The sequence below is a fragment of the Ictidomys tridecemlineatus genome, chromosome 11 (assembly GCF_052094955.1).
Source record: "Ictidomys tridecemlineatus isolate mIctTri1 chromosome 11, mIctTri1.hap1, whole genome shotgun sequence".
Classification (NCBI taxonomy): domain Eukaryota; kingdom Metazoa; phylum Chordata; class Mammalia; order Rodentia; family Sciuridae; genus Ictidomys; species Ictidomys tridecemlineatus.
In genome coordinates this window covers 31,037,180-31,056,973 of record NC_135487.1, presented here as the reverse complement: position 1 = coordinate 31,056,973, position 19,794 = coordinate 31,037,180, and the positions used below count along the sequence as shown (strand labels likewise).

At 47.9% G+C, this 19,794-nt stretch overlaps 1 long non-coding RNA gene across 2 annotated transcripts in view; it reads right to left on the bottom strand.

Annotated features, from left to right (window-relative positions):
• Positions 1-1,073: 1,073 nt before the first annotated feature.
• Positions 1,074-19,794, bottom strand: part of LOC144368019 (uncharacterized) — a 40,583-nt gene continuing 21,862 nt past the window's right edge. For both annotated transcript variants that reach the window (XR_013427739.1, XR_013427738.1), the window contains one exon: positions 1,074-1,355. This is a non-coding gene — a long non-coding RNA (uncharacterized LOC144368019). The remainder of the gene's footprint in view (positions 1,356-19,794) is intronic.

Below are 19,794 nucleotides of genomic sequence, written 5' to 3'. Positions count from 1 at the left end.
GACTTGTCCCCTGATGTGATCTGTGCACCCTGGGTGAACAGTTTCTTTCCTCCCCCTCCTTCCTCTCCCCTCTATCCTGCCTTCTCCTCCTCCTTATCCATAGTGATTGGGGGTGGGGGTGAGTTAACACAGAAAAAACATTTAGAACAATATAATGGAAAGCATCATATATATATTTGAAAAAAACTGGAAACAGCCTGAATGTCCAACATTCATACAATACCATAGCAATATTAAAAATCTAAGAATGTTGGGGCTGGGGATGTGGCTCAAGCAGTAGCGCACTCGCCTGGCATGCGTGGGGCGCTGGGTTCGACCCTCAGCACCATAAAAATAAAATAAAGATATTGTGTCCACTGAAAACTAAAAAATAAATATTAAAAAATTCTCTCTCTCTCTCTCTCAAAAAAAAAAAAATCTAAGAATGTTATAGAAGAATTTTTCAATGACTAGAGAGACACCCAGGATATTATTAAATGCAAAAGAAAATAAAGCCAATTACCAAACAATATGCCTTGACTGATATTTAAGTGGGTTTACTTTAAAAAGAAATGCCTGGAAGGATCTAGACAGCAAATTATTAACACCAGTGGTTATGGTTGGACGGTTCAATTGCCTGAGAGTGTTATTTCTTCTTTTTTATCAACTGCATTGTCTAATTATTTTTCTAGAATCAACATGTATTTATTTTGTAATTTTAAAATATTCACCAATGCAGGCTGATCAGTGATTGGCTCCACCAGTTAAAAGGGAGAAAAAAGAGACTGAGTTTTATTCTATAACATTCATTTATTCACTCAATAAGTATTCAAGTTTTCAACCATAGGTCAGGCACTAAGCTCCCCCCAATCTTTTTTTTTTATTTGAACCCAGGGAGGGGCACTCACTCACTGAGCCACTTCCCCACACCTCCCCTCCTAATATTTCATTTTGAAACAGGTGCTCAGGGCCTTGATAAGTTGCTCACACTGGCTTTGACCTTGTGATCCTCAGCCCTGGAGCTGCTGGGATTCAGGCGCTTTTCTAAGTGCTGTTCAGCAGCAGACGTACCAGGTCCCAAGCAGCTGGGGGACATAGCTTAGTGGCTCAGTGGTAGAGCTTGCCTAGCATGTGAGAGGCAATCTCCCCCCGCCCAAATAATCACTGGGAATAGGCAGGGGAGAAGATGTGGGGGTGAGGGAGTTATTCACCCCTGGGCTCAAACCACACCTGAGGACCGTCCCCCTTTAAGCAGCAGGCCTTCCTTCCACAGTTCCGAGTGCCAGCTTTTCCCTCCACAGTGATGTGGCTTCGTGTCTGCTCCCAGGAGTCAGCCTTCTCTTCCAGATGACTCACTGAGAAGGAGCTTGTACCACCTGTGAAGGGACAAGGAATAAATATCTGCTGAGAGATCTGTCAGCTTGCTGGGGACTTTCACATCACCCACTCAGTAAACCCTTCCAGCCACCAGGAGTGGAGCTGTGACATCACCTCGATTGTTGCAGAGGAGGAGTGGAAAGCTGCCTAGGCAAGGTGACCCAGCCAGTCAGAGGACAAGCTTGGACTGGCTCCTTATGACAGAGATGGCTTCACCCATCTTTGCTAGGTCCCCAGCCTCCGTCTCCTTCAGTGATCAGTGTTATGGAGCCCTCTGTGTCAGGTGCGCTGCTAAGGGCAGGTTGTCTTATTTCTCTTCACGCTTAAGGTGGAGGTGCAAGGAAAGTATTATACTGAGCTCCCAGGGCTCAGAGAGGTTGTCACCGGCCCCAGGTCACACAGCCCCGCAGCGGTGAAGCTGAGCCTTGCAACCTGTCCTACTGGTTCCAGAGCTCTGGTCCTGCCCACCTACACGGTCCACCTCTCTTCTTGACCTCACTTAGCCTCCTCTGAACAACATCCTTGGGGTGAACATTAAGAAGCCTCTTGTATCAATTCGTCACACCAAATCCCATCACTAACTTCAACTATAAGGCACCAAAAATAATATGGAAAAAAAAAAAGAAGTCGTCTCAACTTTTCTTTCTGTTTTTTTGTTTTTGTTTTTGTTTTTGTTTTTTTATTTTTTTACTTTTTACAACTTTGGGGGAAGTTGGCATAATTGTGAAAAGACAAAGGAGTACAGGAAAAGGGAAGATGTAGGAGGAATGTTTAACAATTTATCAAACTCTTAAGTATCGACACTTGATTCTTAGGAACAAAAATTCTGCTTCTGAACAGTGAGCCTAGAAGTTTGGTAGGTAAATAGAATGGAGAAAAGTGGCTTGGAACCAAGTTCTTGCAGGGGCAGGTAATGGAACTGGAAATATTTAACCTAGAAAGAAGTACTTTTGTTCATTCAACCAACAAATATATATAAGGCTTCACCTCTGGGCAAATGTTACGCAAGGTGCCAGGGACACGGAAACGAACCAGACAGACATGGCCTCTGTCCTTGTGGAACCCAAAGTGGGTGGCTGGTCGTCATCTTTGCCTAAAATCCCTGAAGGGACACCAGAAGACAAGAGAGCATGGCCTTACTCTGTGCAAGTTCCCAACACCAGTTCTCCCTCCTTCAGAGTGATAAGCAGAGTCCCTCCAAGAGGGGTGGGCTGCTCAAGGAAGGAGGGCAAGGGCAAGCCCTTTGGTAAGATGTGGAAGAGCGGCTGGATGAGTGAGCTTGGGCTGCTGTCAGGGACACCTCGCTGACTTCAACAACAGCCGTGTACTTCTCCCAGTTCTGGAGGCTGGGAAGTCCAAGATCAAGGTGCTGGCTACTTCAGCTCCTGGGGAAGACAGGACCCCATCCACCCTCTCACTCTGTCTTCCCATGGCCTTCACATGAGTAAGCTGGAAGAACAGAGGCAAGTCCTCGCGTCTCATCTCATCAGGGCCTTCGTTCCACCATGAGGTTCCACTCTGTGACATCATCTAATGTCAGTTATCTCCCAAAAGACCCATCTCCAAATACCAGCACATTGGAGGTTATGGCTTTGGGTGAACTTGGAGAGGACAACAAACATTCGGTCCAGAGAAGGCTCCTGGAGCATGAGCAGAGCAGTTGGGCTAGTGCCCTGAGACAGCCCTGAGTCTGCTTCTGTGGAAGCCAAGGACCCGGCGGACCCTGCTGCTGACGGCCAGTGTGGCTCAGGCAGCTGCACTTGAACTGGGTGAGGAGTTAGCCACCAGACAGAGCTCCTGGGCAGTTCACCCACCACTCCTTTCCACTTTAGAATGGAGAGGCCAATGGGGGCAAAACTACTCCTTGGTTAGACAACTCTTGGGCAGGTCACTTAACTCTCCAGAAATCTTCATCTGAAAAACACTCATAAAATGACAATGAGGATGAAATGGGGGGGCCAGGTGCACGACGTGCTCTCAGTGGAGGAGAGCTCTGCCCATGAACACCAGTCATAATGACAAGCATTATAACCAGTGCCCACCATGGGAGCCAGCCAGGGTGGGGGACATATGGGAACACAGACAGGAATATGGGGCAAGAAGAGAGGAGGTGGGCTTTTATGGTGTGAGGCTCTTTACCTCACTAAGAGACCTCCTGACATAGCATTCGAGAAGAGCTTCTTAGTGGAAGGGACTTTTAAGTTGAAACATGGAAGAAAGCTGAAGAAGTTGAGGGATCTGGGGCAAGATTGCTGGGAACCAATAGAAGAAAAGAACAGGCTCTTGGGCTAATTGGATAAGAAAAATGGCTCAGGGCATCACATAAATATATTCACTCATTCACCCGTTCAGTCATTCACTGCCCATAGGCCTGTCTTGAACGCCACGCATGGTCATAACTGGCCTAAAATCGTAACTGCACCATCTGAACACACCCTCTACTCTTCTGACCTGCACACTGCCCAAGTCTCACTTCAAGTGCTCTTTGAAGGTTTTTCTCATCTATTGCCCCTCTTCTTTGTCTTGTGAGCTTTGCCTTGGACACTGCCCAGTAACTAACCCTGTCCCCACCTGCACTCCTCTGCCCTCAACCTAACTGGCCACTTCACTTTCTCCATGACAAAAAGAGGACACCATCTGGTATCTGCTCCCACTTGCACGCGCACACCCACGCACACACGTGCACACACACGTGTACATGCACATAGGTACACACATAGCCCTGTGTGTACCCTCCTCTCTTCCCCTTCTGAGCCACAGCTCTCATCTAGAGCCAACTCTCCACCTGCATTTTAGCATCCTCCCTACTCACTTTCTTGGGAACCTTGTATTTCTATTCTTTTTTTTTTTTTTTTTTTTGGTGCTGAGGATTGAACCCAGGACCTTGTGCATGCAAGGCAAGCACTCTACCAACAGAGCTATATCCCCAGCCCCTCTTATATTTCTTACTATCCTTTCTTTCTTTTGGATTTTCTAGGCCTAATCCTTTTTTAATACCTTTATTTGATTTATTTATTTTTATGTGGTGCTGAGGATCGAACCCAGGACCTTGCACATGCTAAGCGAACGCTCTACCGCTGAGCCTCAACCCCAGCCATCTATGTCTAATCCTTAATCATATCCTTCCTCTTAGCCTACATATATGGTCAAATCACCTTGTTAATCAAACACAAAGTCCAACTCCCTCCACTTCCCATCCCCTCCAGCCATTGCTCGGTTCTCCACGGCCATCTCCTGCAGGGATGCCTGCACTGCCTGTGTTCTCTCTCTCTCACATTTTCTGAGAGCTTTAGTGAGGCACACTGATGCCCGAGCCACCGCACATATTTGAAGTATGCCATTGGATGAGTTTTATCATATGCAAACACCTGGGAAATCATCACCACAATTAAGATAGTGAATAGCCCCTTCACCCCCACAAGTGTGCTTGTGCTCTGTCACATTCTTAATAAAGTTACCAGTGAGCTGCATCTCACCAAACTACCACTTCTGGTAATTGCCTTTTAGGTGTCTCAGAAATATCTCGCATTCAATCTGTCTAAAACCAGACTCATGGGCTTATCCCCCCAACACACTTCTCTTCCAGGAACTCCCAGGAACTGGGGGGTTTTGGTATTGTTTTGTTTTGTTTTTTTCTGATGATTATCCAGATGTGCTTTACCACTGAACAACATCCCCAGCCTTATTTGTTTGTTTGTTTGTTTATTTATTTATTTATTTATTTATTTTGAGACAGGATCTCAAATAAGTTCCTTAGGGCTTCACTAAGTTACTGAGGTTGGCCTCAAACTTGCCATCCTCCTGCCTCAGCCTCCCCAGTCGTTGGGATTACAGGTGTGCATCGTCGCTCCTGGCCCAGAACGGTTCCTGATACACTTCTGCAAGGCCCATCTACTTCACCTCCCCAGTTACCCCATCTGCTCTCCATCTCTGCTCCAACCCTACTACCTCAGCCTCATTGCTCATCAGGCACAGGGCAATGGTCTGGTAGCATCCAGCTGTGTCATGCTGACACACCTACTGTGTGTCATCTCCAAGCTGCAGCCAGAAGAATCTACTTTGAAAGCAAGTATGATCATGTAATCCCTACTCCCACTTAAAATCTGACAGAGTCTCAGATCTATAGCATGACCTGCAAGGTCTGCAAGATCTGGCTTCTCCTCTCCTCTCCAGCCTCCTCTTACCAGTACCCTCTCAGTCCCCCAGGTCTCACCACACTGGTCTCTTCTTAGTCCCTTTTACTAACTCAGATCCCTCCATCACAGGGTTTTGCACATGTTATTCCTTATCCAGAATGTTCTTGCCACACAAGCCTCAGATATTAGCTCAATTATCACTTCCTCAGGGATGCCCCCTCTGGACATCCCTCAACTGGTCAAATTATCTTGTCTCATCTTCACTTATCATTTTATGTATCTCATTTTGTACTATGCATCATAGTTATGTTTTGATATGCCTTAGAAATTCATTCCCCTTACTAAATTCTTAGGGAAAGGACAGAGTCTGTCTTTGCTCACCATAATATTAGTCATACCTATGTGTGAAGTTGGTGCATCTACTGTGGGCCATGTTCTTCAGTACAGCTGGGTGCATTTATTTCTCAGAACTGATTTTTCCAGGTGGGTATTTTGCATCTTAGAGATGAAGATCATCTAAGCTCACCTCTGGCCCAGAGCAATAATGTGGCCATGGATGGCCTGAGACCTCTGAAACCATGAGACAAAACAAACGATTCCTCCTCTAAAATTGGTCTCTTTTTAGTCACAGCAGTGGGAAAGCTGACTAAAACACAGGGTATGGGGCTGTTTTCTTCGCTGCCCTAGGCACAATAGAACAAGCAAGTTAGAGCACAGCAGGACGCTATGGGACGGCTCACCCCCCAGCGAAGGGCTGAACTGACTTCTGAGCCTCTTTTGTAGTTCACACTTGCTACCCTGAGTCATCTTGGCTTTGAGAAATGCTCCTACCTGGAACTGCTCTGTTGACCCATGACCCTGGCATCGGGAGCGTCCAACCCAGGGAGAAGCAAGGGTAGAAACCATGCCGTATCTCTGCGGCCAACTCAAGGATGTTCAGCATCACAACAGGAGGTGGCAGCCTGTCCTAGAGCTGACCTTCTACCAGAGAGCTTTAAAAGAAGCCATCTGACTTCAGAGTGGTTCTTCAGGAGTGGCCTATGTCAGCCATCATCTTCCCTCTGGGGCACTGTGGAACGTCAGTCAGGTGGTGGGCCCTGGATGAGAGTGCCAGATGCCCACGGGCTCTGGGCAGAATCAACCAGTATTCAACTGGAACAGAACCAAGAGCCCTTGGGCCCTGGAGCTGCTTGGGCCTGAGCCTTCTTGCCTGTCTCTCTCGTAGGCAGGAGCAGTACATCAGCTACAGTGGCTTGTGCTAAGGATGGGGTTCCTAGCAAGACTTCTCTTGGCTGGCCAAGTGACAGAACTGCCATCTGATTGGTGGGATGGTCCCTGCCTCCCTCGTCCTCCCTGCACAGGATCCACTAGAGCCACCATAGTTTCTTTTGCATGCCTAAGGTTGGTGTGTTTGTTCTAGATATAACCGAACAGAACAGTATTTCTCCCATTTTTTTATGACTCGCCTCAGATCCACTTGGATGTGATGACCTTGCCAATTACTGTAACGTGTTTCCAAAAAGTTACTCAGAATTTTGGTAGTCAATTCACTGTGGGCTAATTCCAAAGAGTTTGCAGATCAACATGGTCCATGGACCATACCTTTGAGTGGCAATGGATTAGAAAAATCACTGTGGGCTAAAATTTGGGATTTGAGTAGAGAGACCCAAGTTGGGAAAGACCCTGTATGCTTCCCTGAATGAACACCTACTGGCTATATAACCTTTGGTAAGGCACTCTGTTTGATGAGCCTCAATTCCTGTGTATGGAAAATGGATGCCTATTGTTTCTTCCTGCCCAGTAGCTGAATGAACAAAGATAGCCTCTTTCTGTTTAGGTTTGAGTGGGCTGACTTCTTCCCTTGGCTTCAGAATTGAGTATTTAACCTAAGCCTGGCCATTTAGCAAGTTCAATTCCCCTGACTATGTGACTGGCCCAGAGATGTCACAGCCCAAGCTGACCCACTGAGAGTCAAGGTTTAGATCCCTTGATGGACGTGCTGGGGACAGAATCTCCCTTCCTGCTGGGACTGCTGAGCCCAAGGAACAGATTTCTAAAACCAATGCCAATATAGAGAAGCTGAGGTCAAAGGTGGAGACACGGTGTTTGGGTGTCTACATACAGATGAGCGTGGAGTTGGACTGACCGGAGGAGCTTCCAGTTGGGTTCTACACACCTATCTTTTCTTAAGACAGTTTGAGTTTAATTCTGTCACTTGCACCCAAAAGAGTTTTAACACACCCATGATGCAATAAGGTCATACAAGAAAAGGGCTCATCATGGGGACTGACACAGATTAAAATCCCCATATATGGACACTCTCATTATCCTCCGCATCAAGAATTCACGGAGTGCACATTCCATGCTGTGTACTGGGGGTATGGAAAGAAATCAGATAAAATCTCTGTCCTCAAGAAGTTTCCAATCTATGACGGGACCGGAATCAAAGAGACCAAATTCCTGTAATAACCAGGGAAAAGAATCATCGGGGTCAGCAGAGCAGGACAAACCAAGGGCCATGAGAGTGCAGGAAGGGAGAGGCCAGGCCTACCAGGGACATGGAGCTTCTCCCACCCCTCCTTCTCCCGATCACTGTCCTTCATCAGAGTCTGTCAGTTCTCCCCTTTGGCCTCCCTGCTGATACACATCCAGCATGAGTAAAGTCAGAGAATACAACTAAGGTCAAGAGGCAGGGACCAGCTAAGGGGCTTTGGAAAAGCAACTTCATGACTTGGACCTCAGTCTCCCCTTCTGTGCAGTGAGGATACTGTCTGTGTCTGACCCTCAAAGTTCTCCTAAGGATTCTTCTGCAGTAATGAGCCAACATGATTTAGAAGTGTCAAGTGCTGGGCATTTACCCAGGCCTTTTTGCTGGCATTTTACTGATTTTCCCAAGGTCACATTAAAGAGAAAAGACTTTGTCAAAAAAATCAGATTACCAGTTGCATGACACTCTTGCCCCTGTATCAGCCCCCCCTGAGTTCTTACTTATCATAATAATACCTACTAGCCCTATGTAGCTGTAAGAGAGGTGATAATGTAGATAAAGTACATAGCACATAGTAAGTGCTTTAAAAGTAGGCTTCATTATTGCTGACTAGTGCTCTGAAATAGTCTCTTGGTCTGTCCAGTACATAGAACGCCTCACTGGCTTTACCCTTTGAAGATTTCCTAAACAAGATATGTCTTGGAGATGTTAAAATGCCTGCCAGAGATGCTCCAGCCTCTTGGTATCCTTTCTTTCCCTCGCCCACCTCCCTGCACAGATCCTAGCAGTTGACAAATCTTGTCCATTCAAACCCTGCAACAGGCTTTCATCAAGTTACAATTCCTGTCTATCTTCCCCACCCTGTGGTAAAACCTCCACCCCACGTCCCCGCTATCCCATCTCATTACCTCTCCCTTAAGCAAATTCTGGTTGGAGATTTCCACTGCCAAAAAATAAATGACAAATTTCTAGTTGGGACTGCTGGGCTCCCAGGAACCCTTCTCAACTTTCCTTTTTCTAACAAGTACTATTGGTGCCCTACCCACCACCCCTTAGTTCTTCCCCAAAGTCTCCTACAACTTGGGTGCACTCCGGTGGTTTCCTAGCTCAAGGGCTCACACCTCTCTGTACCAAGACTTTCTCTGTCTGAAGGAGCTGGCTTGCCCATCTGGGCAGGGTTGGATAGCCAGGAGTTAGTGGCCCTGAGAGAATCCTCAACCACTGCAGAACCTATAAGAGTCAGTGGGTAGGTACTCCAACTTGATTGCCTCTCTGGAACACAATTCTGAAATGTGTTCCATATGGTGTCTAAGGGGGTCCCCAGTGGGCTGAGCTCCAGTTGCCCAGGGGACAACTCCTTCCCTGTGCTTCCTGGGAACATTCTCTCAAAGGAAGTATTTGTACCTAAATCCTTGATTTGGCATCTGCTTCACATGTTACCTAAATTAGAACACTTTTAAAGCTCAATTCCCATCTCACCATTTTAGGCACGCTTAACGACAGCCATCTTAAAACGACATGCCCCATCCTTTCATCCTTTGTTCTTTCTGTGTCTTTCACCTAAAATACTTTTCTATTTCACATCTCTCATCTCCTATTTTCCAAGAATCCGCCCCAACCCCATGATAAGTACAAAGAGTTATTGCTCAACTCTGAGCTCCCACAGCAGTTGATCTCCCTTTGATATATAACCTTTGTCCCCCAGGTCCCCTGACCTAGTGGAGGTTATTAATGTCACATACCCCCCTCCACTTTTGTTCAACTGATTCCTCCTGTGGCCACAAGTAGACCTTATCATTGCCCAGAGATGCTCCAAATCTGGGATCTGTAACTCCAGTGTCCCCTGGATGACCGGAGCTACTTTTCTGAGGGCTTCCGCCTTTAGGGGCAACATGAGGTTATCAAGGCCTCCAATCTCTTCTTCCCTATCTGTCAGTCCCTACAAGTCAGAACTACCCTATCAACCCCAGACTGGTGAATCTTCCCCTGAACTCAGCAGTCCCTTGGCCCCTTCCGTAGCTCCATCTGAGTAAAAACCCAGGGCTTGGTCAGTTCACTCCTCAGTCTCTGCCAGTGGCCTCAGAAGACATGCAGAGTAGTTAAAGGCATTCCCAAGGGTTACGGGGGTTGGAATCCTGGCTCCATTACTATCCACTGTATGACCCTGGAAAATTACATAAGTTTTTGGCCTGCAGGCTCCTGCAAAAGAGAAAAATAATAAGGGATAGTTCTCAAGTTGAGGATTCAATTTTTTTTTCTTTTCTTCTTTTTCCTTTTTTTTTTTTTTTTTTGTTTTGTTTTGGGGATGAAACCCAGGTCCTTCCTTGTGCATGCAAGGCAAACACTCTACCAACTGAGCTATATCCCCAGCCTGAGGGTCCAATTTTTAAATCCCAAAGACCTCTCAGTAACTGGTTCTGTGGATATTGATTTTATTATTGTGTGTCTACTTCACTGGGTGGGTGAGGAGAATTCAATGAAGAATTGCATATAAGTTACTTAGAACTTTGCTAGCACAGGGTGGGTGCTCCATAAATGTTAGCTGCTCTAGTTATTACCATGCTAGTTCCTTAGGGCTGCCATAACAAATTGCCACAAACTGGGTGGCCTCAAACACAGAAAAGTATTTTCTCCCAGTTCTGAAGGTCATAAATTTGGAACCAAGATGCTGGTAGAGTTGGTTGCTTCCTTTCAGCTTCTCTCCTGGCTTCTGGTGGCTGTTAGCAATCCTCAGTGTTCCTTGGCCTTTAGCTGCATAACTCCAAACTCTGCCTCTATATGTGTATTACCTTCCCCTCTGTGTCTCCATGTTCGGTCTCCCTCTCATCTCAAGTTCCTTCACTTCATTATATCCTCAAAGACCCTTTCTCAAATAAGGTCACATTCACAGTTAGGTCTTTGAACAGGTCATTTTGGAGCCACCGTTTAACCCACTACAGCTTTCATTACAAAGAATTTCAGTGGAAAGGTTAAGGATGGAAGGCAGGTTGCTGAGGATTGGGAGACAAAGGGGAGATAAAGGAATGCAGATAATTAGTGGGGAAAAATTGGCTGAGAGAGAATGCAGATGGAAAGGGAGTTGGAGGGAGGCTCAGAGCAGAAGAGGGATTTTGATTCCTGTTTTAAAACATGGTAGACTCTTGGGCTGGGGATGTGGCTCAAGCGGTAGCGCGCTCGCCTGGCATGCGTGCGGCCCGGGTTCGATCCTCAGCACCACATACCAACAAAGATGTTGTGTCCGCCGAGAACTAAAAAAAAATAAATATTAAAAATTCTCTATCTCTCTCTCTCTCCTCTCTCACTCTCTCTTTAAAAAAAAAAAACAAAAAACAAAAAAACATGGTAGACTCTTGAGTCTCTTTGCCAGGGTGGGGGAGATGATAGGAACAAGAAAGATCTTGAAGATCTTGAAGATTTACAGGAAATGGAGTGAGGAGCTGGCTCTAGAGCAAAGTCGCCATCAATAAAGCAGAGCTGCTGCATGACTCAGTAAATCCCAGGACGGGACAGCTATAGACCCAACAGCAGGCCATGGAACAAGTCAAAACAGACATATGGCTGGAGGAGAGAAGCATGAGCCAAGGAAGCACCAAAAACAAGAGAAAACATAGCCAACCAGGCCTCTGGTGGAAGAGTCTGAAACTTAAAAGGGCTGACTCAGAGATCACTCATGTGCAGCTTATAAAGCACTGTCAGTTTCTCATCTGAAGCAATAAATATTGCTAGAGGGCAGGCGGAATTACAATGCCCCTTGGATGGAGAAAGAAACAGAGAGGCAGAAATGTGTTGGGGTTACTGAAGGACGCACAGGTAGCTGGGTTGTTTCTCAGAGTTCCCAGCTGAGGAGGCATGGAACCCAGGGAGGTCCTCTGTTAGCAAGAAAGGACCACCATTGAGGACCCCACTCCAAATTGGGCTGTTGTCCCCCTTTTCATTCTCTATCTAGAGCACCCACTGCTCCTCCAGCTCTTCCCAGTGGGTGCTATCTTGCCGTTCCTCCACAACTAAACCTTCTTTCAAGTGAGTGCCAGTGGTCCCTGGCTCCAATCTGCACATCCAGTCTATGGCTTCCAAACCTAATCTTCAGTCCATTTGTCTCCCCCAAGCTCCAGATTCATAGGCCCAGCCACCTGCTGCACTGTCCATCTGAATGTCCCGTGACACTTTGAATCCAACAGATCCAAACCCAATTCATTTAGTTGCCCCCCCCCCGCGCCCCATTTGCTCCTCCTGCTGTGTGTCCTACTTGCTCACTGGCACGACCAGCCACAGACCCGCCACTGCCTCTCCCCAAGCATCTTGTCAATGTCAGTCGCCAAGAACTGTCTGTCCTTTTCTCTTATAAATACCTCATGACCCTCCCTCTTTCTCTTCTTCCCCAGGCCTTGTTGCTGTATCTTCCCCTGCCACAGGCTCCCACCAGCTTTTCCTGCCTGCTGGCCCCTTGTCCGTCCTCCAAACTTCGTGATCTTCCTAAATCACAAAGGTGATCCCTTTCTCACCTCTTTAAAGATCTCAGGTGGCTTCCCCACCTCTGATGGGTAAAGCAAAACTGGCATTGAAGGCCTTGTATGAACCAGCCCCTGCCTGATATTGAATTATTGACTTGTAGCCCTAAGCCTTATAACAACCCCATTTCCATCCCATCCTCCAGTCACACCCTAATATTTGTAATTTCCCAAGTGTTCCCCACCACGGTCTAGGTTGTTCCTTTTCCTTCCCACCACTGCCTGCCTAAAGCCAGCTCAGGTTTCGGTTCCTGCTAGAAGTGCTTCCCCTAGGGTTAACCCTTTCACATGGGCTTTTCGCTCTCCTTTGTCACACTGCTCACACTATATGATAATTTACCTTCCTATCTACCCACTAGACCGTGCAGAGGGCTAGACTGTCTGGGTTCCAGGGTGGATTCCAGGAGCTGACACATGCTCTGTCCCCAGTTAATGTGCGCTGGACTGTGCTGAATTGTCACAGTGTACACCATTCTGCCACAGTTTGCAGTTTACTTATTGGTCACTCCCTTACTGTTTCCACTCTTCTTCACCACACAGAGTTGGCTCAACATATCTTTGTACAATAAGGTTTTTTTTTTTAACCTTTTAATTATTTACTTGGACTACATTTCCCAAATATATTTGGTCAAAGGTTATACATAAGTTTATGGCTCTTACTAGGCATTGTTAAATAGTTCTCTAGAATGGCCATCTTGATTCACCTTACCGCTCCATGTTTGCATGGTTCCCTGCAACACTGTCAGCATTGAGTTTTACTATTTTCATTTGTATTTGCTATTTTAATGGGTATGCAAGCCTCCTTCAGGGAGGCCTCTCTGGTCCTAGAGAGATTAATGATAGAGGATAATAAGTGCATAACAGAGGGAACTTCAAGAGGCCAGGTTTGGTGGCGGTGGGTATCTAATACAGGCTGTGAGGCTCAAGGAAAACTTCCTACGGAGAAGATACTTAACTCAGAACCATCAAGTTGATATTTTCAACTGTAACATCCTTCACCTGCCTCGGATTTCCCAGGTTCACTTTTCTGCCTTCTGGCTAGTCTTTGTTCATCTCCTGCTGTGATGTTCCTAAGTCCCCGGTGGTGAACCACAATAACTCAACGGGAATTGATATTTTTCTATCTCACACGGAGGACACTGAAACTCACAGGGATCATGCAGTCAAGGACAGGGGTGGAACTTTTACCCGGCTCCATGTGACTGTCCCTGGGGCCAGTGCTCTCCTGACTATCTCCCTGCTGTCGAGAAGGGATAGGGAGAAAGAAGACACTTCCTGAGAATGACTGTGTGATAGGAAGGCACTTTTCACCTCTTACCTCATTCACAACAACCCTGGAAGGTAAGTATTACCATCCCAGTCTACAAAGGAAGAAGGTGTAGCCCAAGGACACAGTGAGGCAAGACCCATGACACCCAGAATGTCCAGCAACAAAGACTCTCATTCCTGTTAGAGGGCTTCCTACCCCACCTCCTTGCCGTACTCTTCTCAAGAGTGAACACAAGAGTTCAGCAATGTCAGGGGTTAATTCACATGTCCAGGTCCTAACCTCTTATATCTCAGAATGTGCCCTTATTTGGAGACAGGGTCTGTAAAGAGGTGATCAAGTTAAAATGAGATCATTAGGGGTGAGCCCTGATTCAATATGACTAGTGTCCTTATAAAAAAAGAAAAAAAAAAGGAAGAAAGAAATTTGGATTTGGATACAGAGAGAGACATGCATAGAGGAAAGAAGATGTGAAGACTCACAAGAAGAAACAAGACCAAGAACCCCCAGGCTAGCAGAAGCTAGGAGAGAGGCCTGGACAGATCCTTCCCCAACAGCTCTCAGAAGGAATCAACCCTGCCAACACCATTGATCTCACACTCACAGCCTCCAGAACTGTGAGAACAGCAATTTCTGTTTAAGCCTGTGGTATTTTGTTGCAGCAACCCCAGGAAATTAAAGAGAAAACTGTCACTCACTCCCAAAACAGGGGCTCCTGAAGATTATTTTTTTTTTGAACAGATGATTTTTGTGATTTCAAATTGTTAAATGATTCCATCTTTTTTTTTTTAATTGAAGAAAGTTGGGAAAAGACTAGAAAGTATAAAGAAGAAAATTAAAAACGCATGCCCTCTCATTTCACTGTTGGCATTTTGGTGAATTTATTTGCAGCTTCATTTGCTTATTTTCCCCCTATGCAATTGCTAGAATCTTCCTCACAGGGCTGCTGTGAGTCTTGAATGAGAGCCCAGTCAAGGTTCCTAGTTCACAGTCCAGCACCCAGTTCAGCGCTGTTCACTGTAGATTTATGCATATTTATATAGACATTGTATAAAATGAGAGTCATGCTGTTTTATAACTTCCTCTTTTCACCTACCAGCTTGAGTGTTTCCCCATATATTTAATATTTTCAACAGCATGATAGTTAATACCTACATAGCCTTCCTTCTGCAAATGTGGCATAATCTAATTACCCAATTCCCTTTCATCAAACATTTATGCAATTGCCAATTTCCCCCTGTTATAAATAAGTCTGGGATAAATCATCTTTGAATTTAGGATACACCCCAGAAATAGCATCGCTAAATCAAAGCATAATTCACATAAAGGCTTTTGTACAGATTGTGAAACGGTCCTGCCGAGAAGCGACACTATTCACCCCGCAGCAGCGAGGTCAGCGCTCACTTCCCTGCACCTTACCAACATCTGGCGTTTTCTCTATTATTGTTTTGACCAATTCTTTAGAGAGGAAAAACCAGAATCTCCTTTTCATTTGTACTTTGGGACTTCTAATGTTTTCATAAGGTTTTTGTATTTCTTCAGTGAACTACGTTAATCATCCTTTGCCCGTTTTTGTCCACTGGTCAGTTCCTCTTATTGTTAGGGATTTAGCTGGACTTGAAAGGGCTGCTGCAGATGGGAGCCCACGGGGCAGTTTCCTCCCCACCCTTCTGACCCTCCTCCTCCCACTTTCCCATCCTCCAGAGCTTTCCTTTGCTCTCCAGGGAACCTTTGTCATTCAAACTGGCCCCTGCTTCCCAGGGCCCTGGGAAAGACTTCTCTCACCGCCCTCTCCACCTTTTGCTACTTTCCCTCCTGAGACACACATTCTTGAGTCTCTCCCCACCTCTCCCCACGCCCTGCACATCCTCCCTCGAAATTCTTCATGGAGGCCCAAAACCACAGACCCAGACTGACCTAGCCCTGGAGCTGGAATCCCTTCCCGCCCTGCCCTGGCCTGAAAGGGGAAGGGAGCACAGAGATGGAGAGAGTTCAGAGGAGCAGCTGTCAGGGGAAGGCCTGGGAGAGAAAGGCTAATCTGTGATTTAAGAACCTGTTTCTGATGTCTTTTGATGTTTGATGTCATTCTAGAAAGGAGATCTAATCCCAGGTCAGCCACCTGCAAGCTGTCACCTTGCAGTGAGGGGGAAATACTTCATATATAAAGTATCTCACACAAAAAGTAAGGTGCACAGGTAGCCACAAAGCCCCAAGGATCAGGCCTGGCTTCTCCAGGAGAGATGGGCCTTGGAAAGGCCAGGCTTGCACTTGTGGCTGCCTAGTGGGTGGCAGGCAGAGGAATAGCTTGGGCAAAGGTCAGAGGTCCTGGCATAGTGCAGCTGGGGATGGTCATAAGAAAGAAGGGTCTAAGGGCACAAAAGGGCATGGGGTCAGTGCCTGGTACTGAAAGGGAAGCTCGGGCATCAGTTTAGGCAGTGGACAGGACTACACGCCTTGTTTCAATTTCTGTCTCCAACTTCACTCAATCACCCACTGAAGACATCTGCAGGAAGGTCCAGCCTGTACAGTTTGCTGGCCTCGTCCTGAATTTTGTGGAGAGACAAGCCACAGCTATCAGAGCAGAGGGCACCCCCAAAGAAAAGAGTAACGAAAACCGGAGTCATGACGTTTCCCAGAAGCAGCCTTTGAGCTGGGCCTCAGGGTGCGAGCTTTTCAGATGATGGCGGTTGGGGAAAGCAACATTGCTGCCAAGGGTCGCCCGAACCCAGTGGAAAGTAGAGTTTGGCTCCTTCGAAGGTGAACGAGCAATCCAGGAGGCTAATGTGCAGGGGAAGGGGCTGGATGAAGCCTGCGCGGGGCGCCAGGACGCGGACCCCAAAACCTAAGCCCGGCGAAGCGCACACCAGGGTGGTTTCTCAGAGACCGGTGCAGGCCTCGGCAGCCCCCAGGCGGGGCGGGTGGGAGGGGACGAGGAAGGGGACCAGGGCCCCGCGCCCCCAGCCCCCGCCCGCCCTGCCCCGCCCCCGCAGCCCGCTGCACGTAGCGCTCGTAGGCTCTGCGCGCCGGGGCAGGTAACAAAGCGGCCAGTGTGGGCCGGGCGCCGGGGCGGGTCCTGCCCGCAACCTGCTCGGGGGCCCGAGGGGGAGGCGAGCAGGGGGCGGGGCGGGGGTTGCCTAGCAGGACCTGCCGCACCCGCCTCTATCCTCCACCCCAGCAAGGCGCCAAAGTCCCTGTCTTAGAGACGCGATGGCCGATGGCCGAGTCTCAACACAGAAAGGACCCGGACCCGGATCCAGTCGGGGGTGGCGAAATGCGCAGCCCTGAGTTATGAGGGGCGAAGGAGGGCTGTGCCCCTACGTATCCCGTCGGCACCCCCTACTCCCAGAGTGAGGGCGGGTACGGTGCCCCAGGCCTCTGAGTGGAATTCGATCTATGTGAACATTCAGTTGCACGGGTCTGGGCTCCGGAATGTCTTATCTAGGAGTCTACCTGGATGGACTGGTTCCGAGCAAGCAGCCGTTTAAAAGTGTTTCCTATCAAAGGAAGCTGGAAGGGAGGCCATGATGAGGTTGGGGGCAACCAAAGCCTTCGTAAGCCCCACCGTAGTGACGCCACCACCTGTCCCCAAGCTCTCAGGATGCATTCTTAGCTGTTTACAATCCCTCAAACACACGATATCCATCCACCTGTGCAGGTGTCTGCATAAACCCACAAGCTGTGTCCACTCCTGACCTCACGCACGTGGATCAGCCGGTGCTCCCTGCCAGCTACCCAAGAGATCCTGACTGTCAAGGAGTGCTGGAGAGTGAACTCTAGAATGGTCCTTTGAGACCATTCATCCCCTTTCTTCTCCCAACCCCACTCCTTGGGCCTGGGCCCTTTGTCCTCTGCCCAGGGCAAGCCTGGGGCAGACGGAGGAGAACAAAGGCACTTTGGGAGGGAACGTCCTTTGATTGGGAGCGGTTGCCCTCCCTCAGGGCCCCCCAGCCCAGCCCATTGCAGAGGGAACTCCCATCCCCCACCAAAGCTCCAAATGCAGCTGAGGACCACCCAGGGTAGGTTTGTAGTCCACAGGAGAACGTGGAGCTGAGAGGCAGCTTCCAGCCCCAGCTGAGAGGCAGCTTCCAGCCCCAGCTGGAGCCGGGTGGAGTGGAGAAGACCTAGGTGTCTGTAGCTGCGTCTATGTCCTCATCGGTGCAATGGAGTACCTAGCAGGCTGATGGCTGTGATATGCCCCCTCCCCAATTTCGATCCTTTTGGACTATTTTGGAGCTTATCAGCAGATTTGAGAAGGAGGCAGTGCCCACACTCTGTCCCCTACAGAGTGTATCCTTAAGCCTAGCCTAGAGCCCCCATTTCTGGAAAGGGAGCCTTGAGAGCTGCACAGAGAAGCTCTGAGGTGACACATAGCCTGGAACAGTCTCTAGGTCAGTTAGAAAGAATTGAGAATAGGTGCTGGGGGTGCCCAAGCCACTGAGCAAGTCACACACAGATGCAGTCAAGAGGTTGCAGCCCTAGGAGCTCAGGGCTCAAGACCAGTGTTCAGAGAGGGAGGGAAGCTCCCCCCACACACACAGGGTTGAGAAAGAACAAGAATAGATGTATAAGAGGATGAGTGAATAAAAGTGCATGGCCAATAATTCATTTGAATAGGAAACCCCTCTGCATGCTCAGACTGGGACTTTTGCAGATTATCACTGCTTGAACCCTGGTAAGATCAGCTGCAGCTCCCTAGGAGCCAAGGAATCCTCAGATTCAGCACCAAGACCAAGGCCACAACCACAGGTGTCCAAACTCTGCTTGCTGAGCATCTAGTTAGGGTGTTGATGTGTCCATCTCCCCACCAGGTTGAGAACTCTTCATAGGTGTCTTCTGCTCCAGGCTCATAATCCTTCCCAGGTCGTCTATCCCATAGTCCCTACAGTACAGGGCCAACTGTGCAAAAGCACAAAAGCCTGGATTGAAGTCAGACCTGGCCACCTTCTGGCTGTGTGTCTTTGGATTGTCATTTCTCTCTTTCTCTCTCTGAGACTTAGTTTCTTATCTGTAAAAGAGAAATACCTTCTCTTTACAGAATTGGGGTAACAGGCAGCACTGCCCCTTCTTCTCAGATCCCTCCCAGCACCCAGGGTTCTTTGTTCATCCTGTACACACTCTTCGCTACTTCTCCCTTCATATCTGCCCTATACCTGCACTAGTAGCTCCCCAAGAGCAGGGGCTGGTCTCCCTCATATCTAAATGCCCACTATTGCCGAGCATTGTCCAATACATGGTCAAGCTTGTGGTGGTAGAAGTCAATATTTGTTGGATGGTAAATGATCAGTGAAAACATTTTGTTAATCAGAGAGGGCTGTGCATAGATGAGGGCTTTGGTCATTATGCCAATATTTTAAATCACAGTGGGGGAAAAAGTGGTGGGGACTGGGGATGCAGCTCAGTGGTAGAGCAGTTGCCTAGCACACATGAGGCCCTCGGTGCCACTGCCAGCACCACACACATACACACACACACAAAAAAAAAAAAAAAAAAAAATCACAGAGGTTTAGGACTTGAACATTATCTTACAGGCTCACTGAAGATAAGGAAAGTGAGGTCCAGATGTAAACAGAGGGCCAGAGATCACACATGCAGGCTATCCTGCTTGAACATCAACAGAAGTCTCCTAATTCCCAGGGGAGAAGGGGCTCCTCATACTGCTTCCCCGGGTCATTCTTATCAGACTCTCCCTCCTCCCCCACATGGCCCCAGTCAGTGCAGGTCAGCATTGGATCCCTGTCTTCCAAGAACCATGAAAGCACAGGGGGTTCCCGAGGGCCCGAAGACACGGTGGTACCCTAGAGAGGCACTCTGAGCGTGCACAGCCTGGAAGATGTGAAGGGTACAGGTAATGGCAGCAGTGCACGCAGGGCAGAGCCACAGACTTCACTGTGGGTTTCCCAGCAGAGCTGAGGGAGTGGAATCAGTATGGAGTTTAGAGCCAGACTAACCGAGCCTTTAATTCTGACTCTGACACACATTAGCCAGTTGTTATGCAAGTTAGTTACCTCATTTGTGAGCCTCAGTTTCCTTACCTTTAAT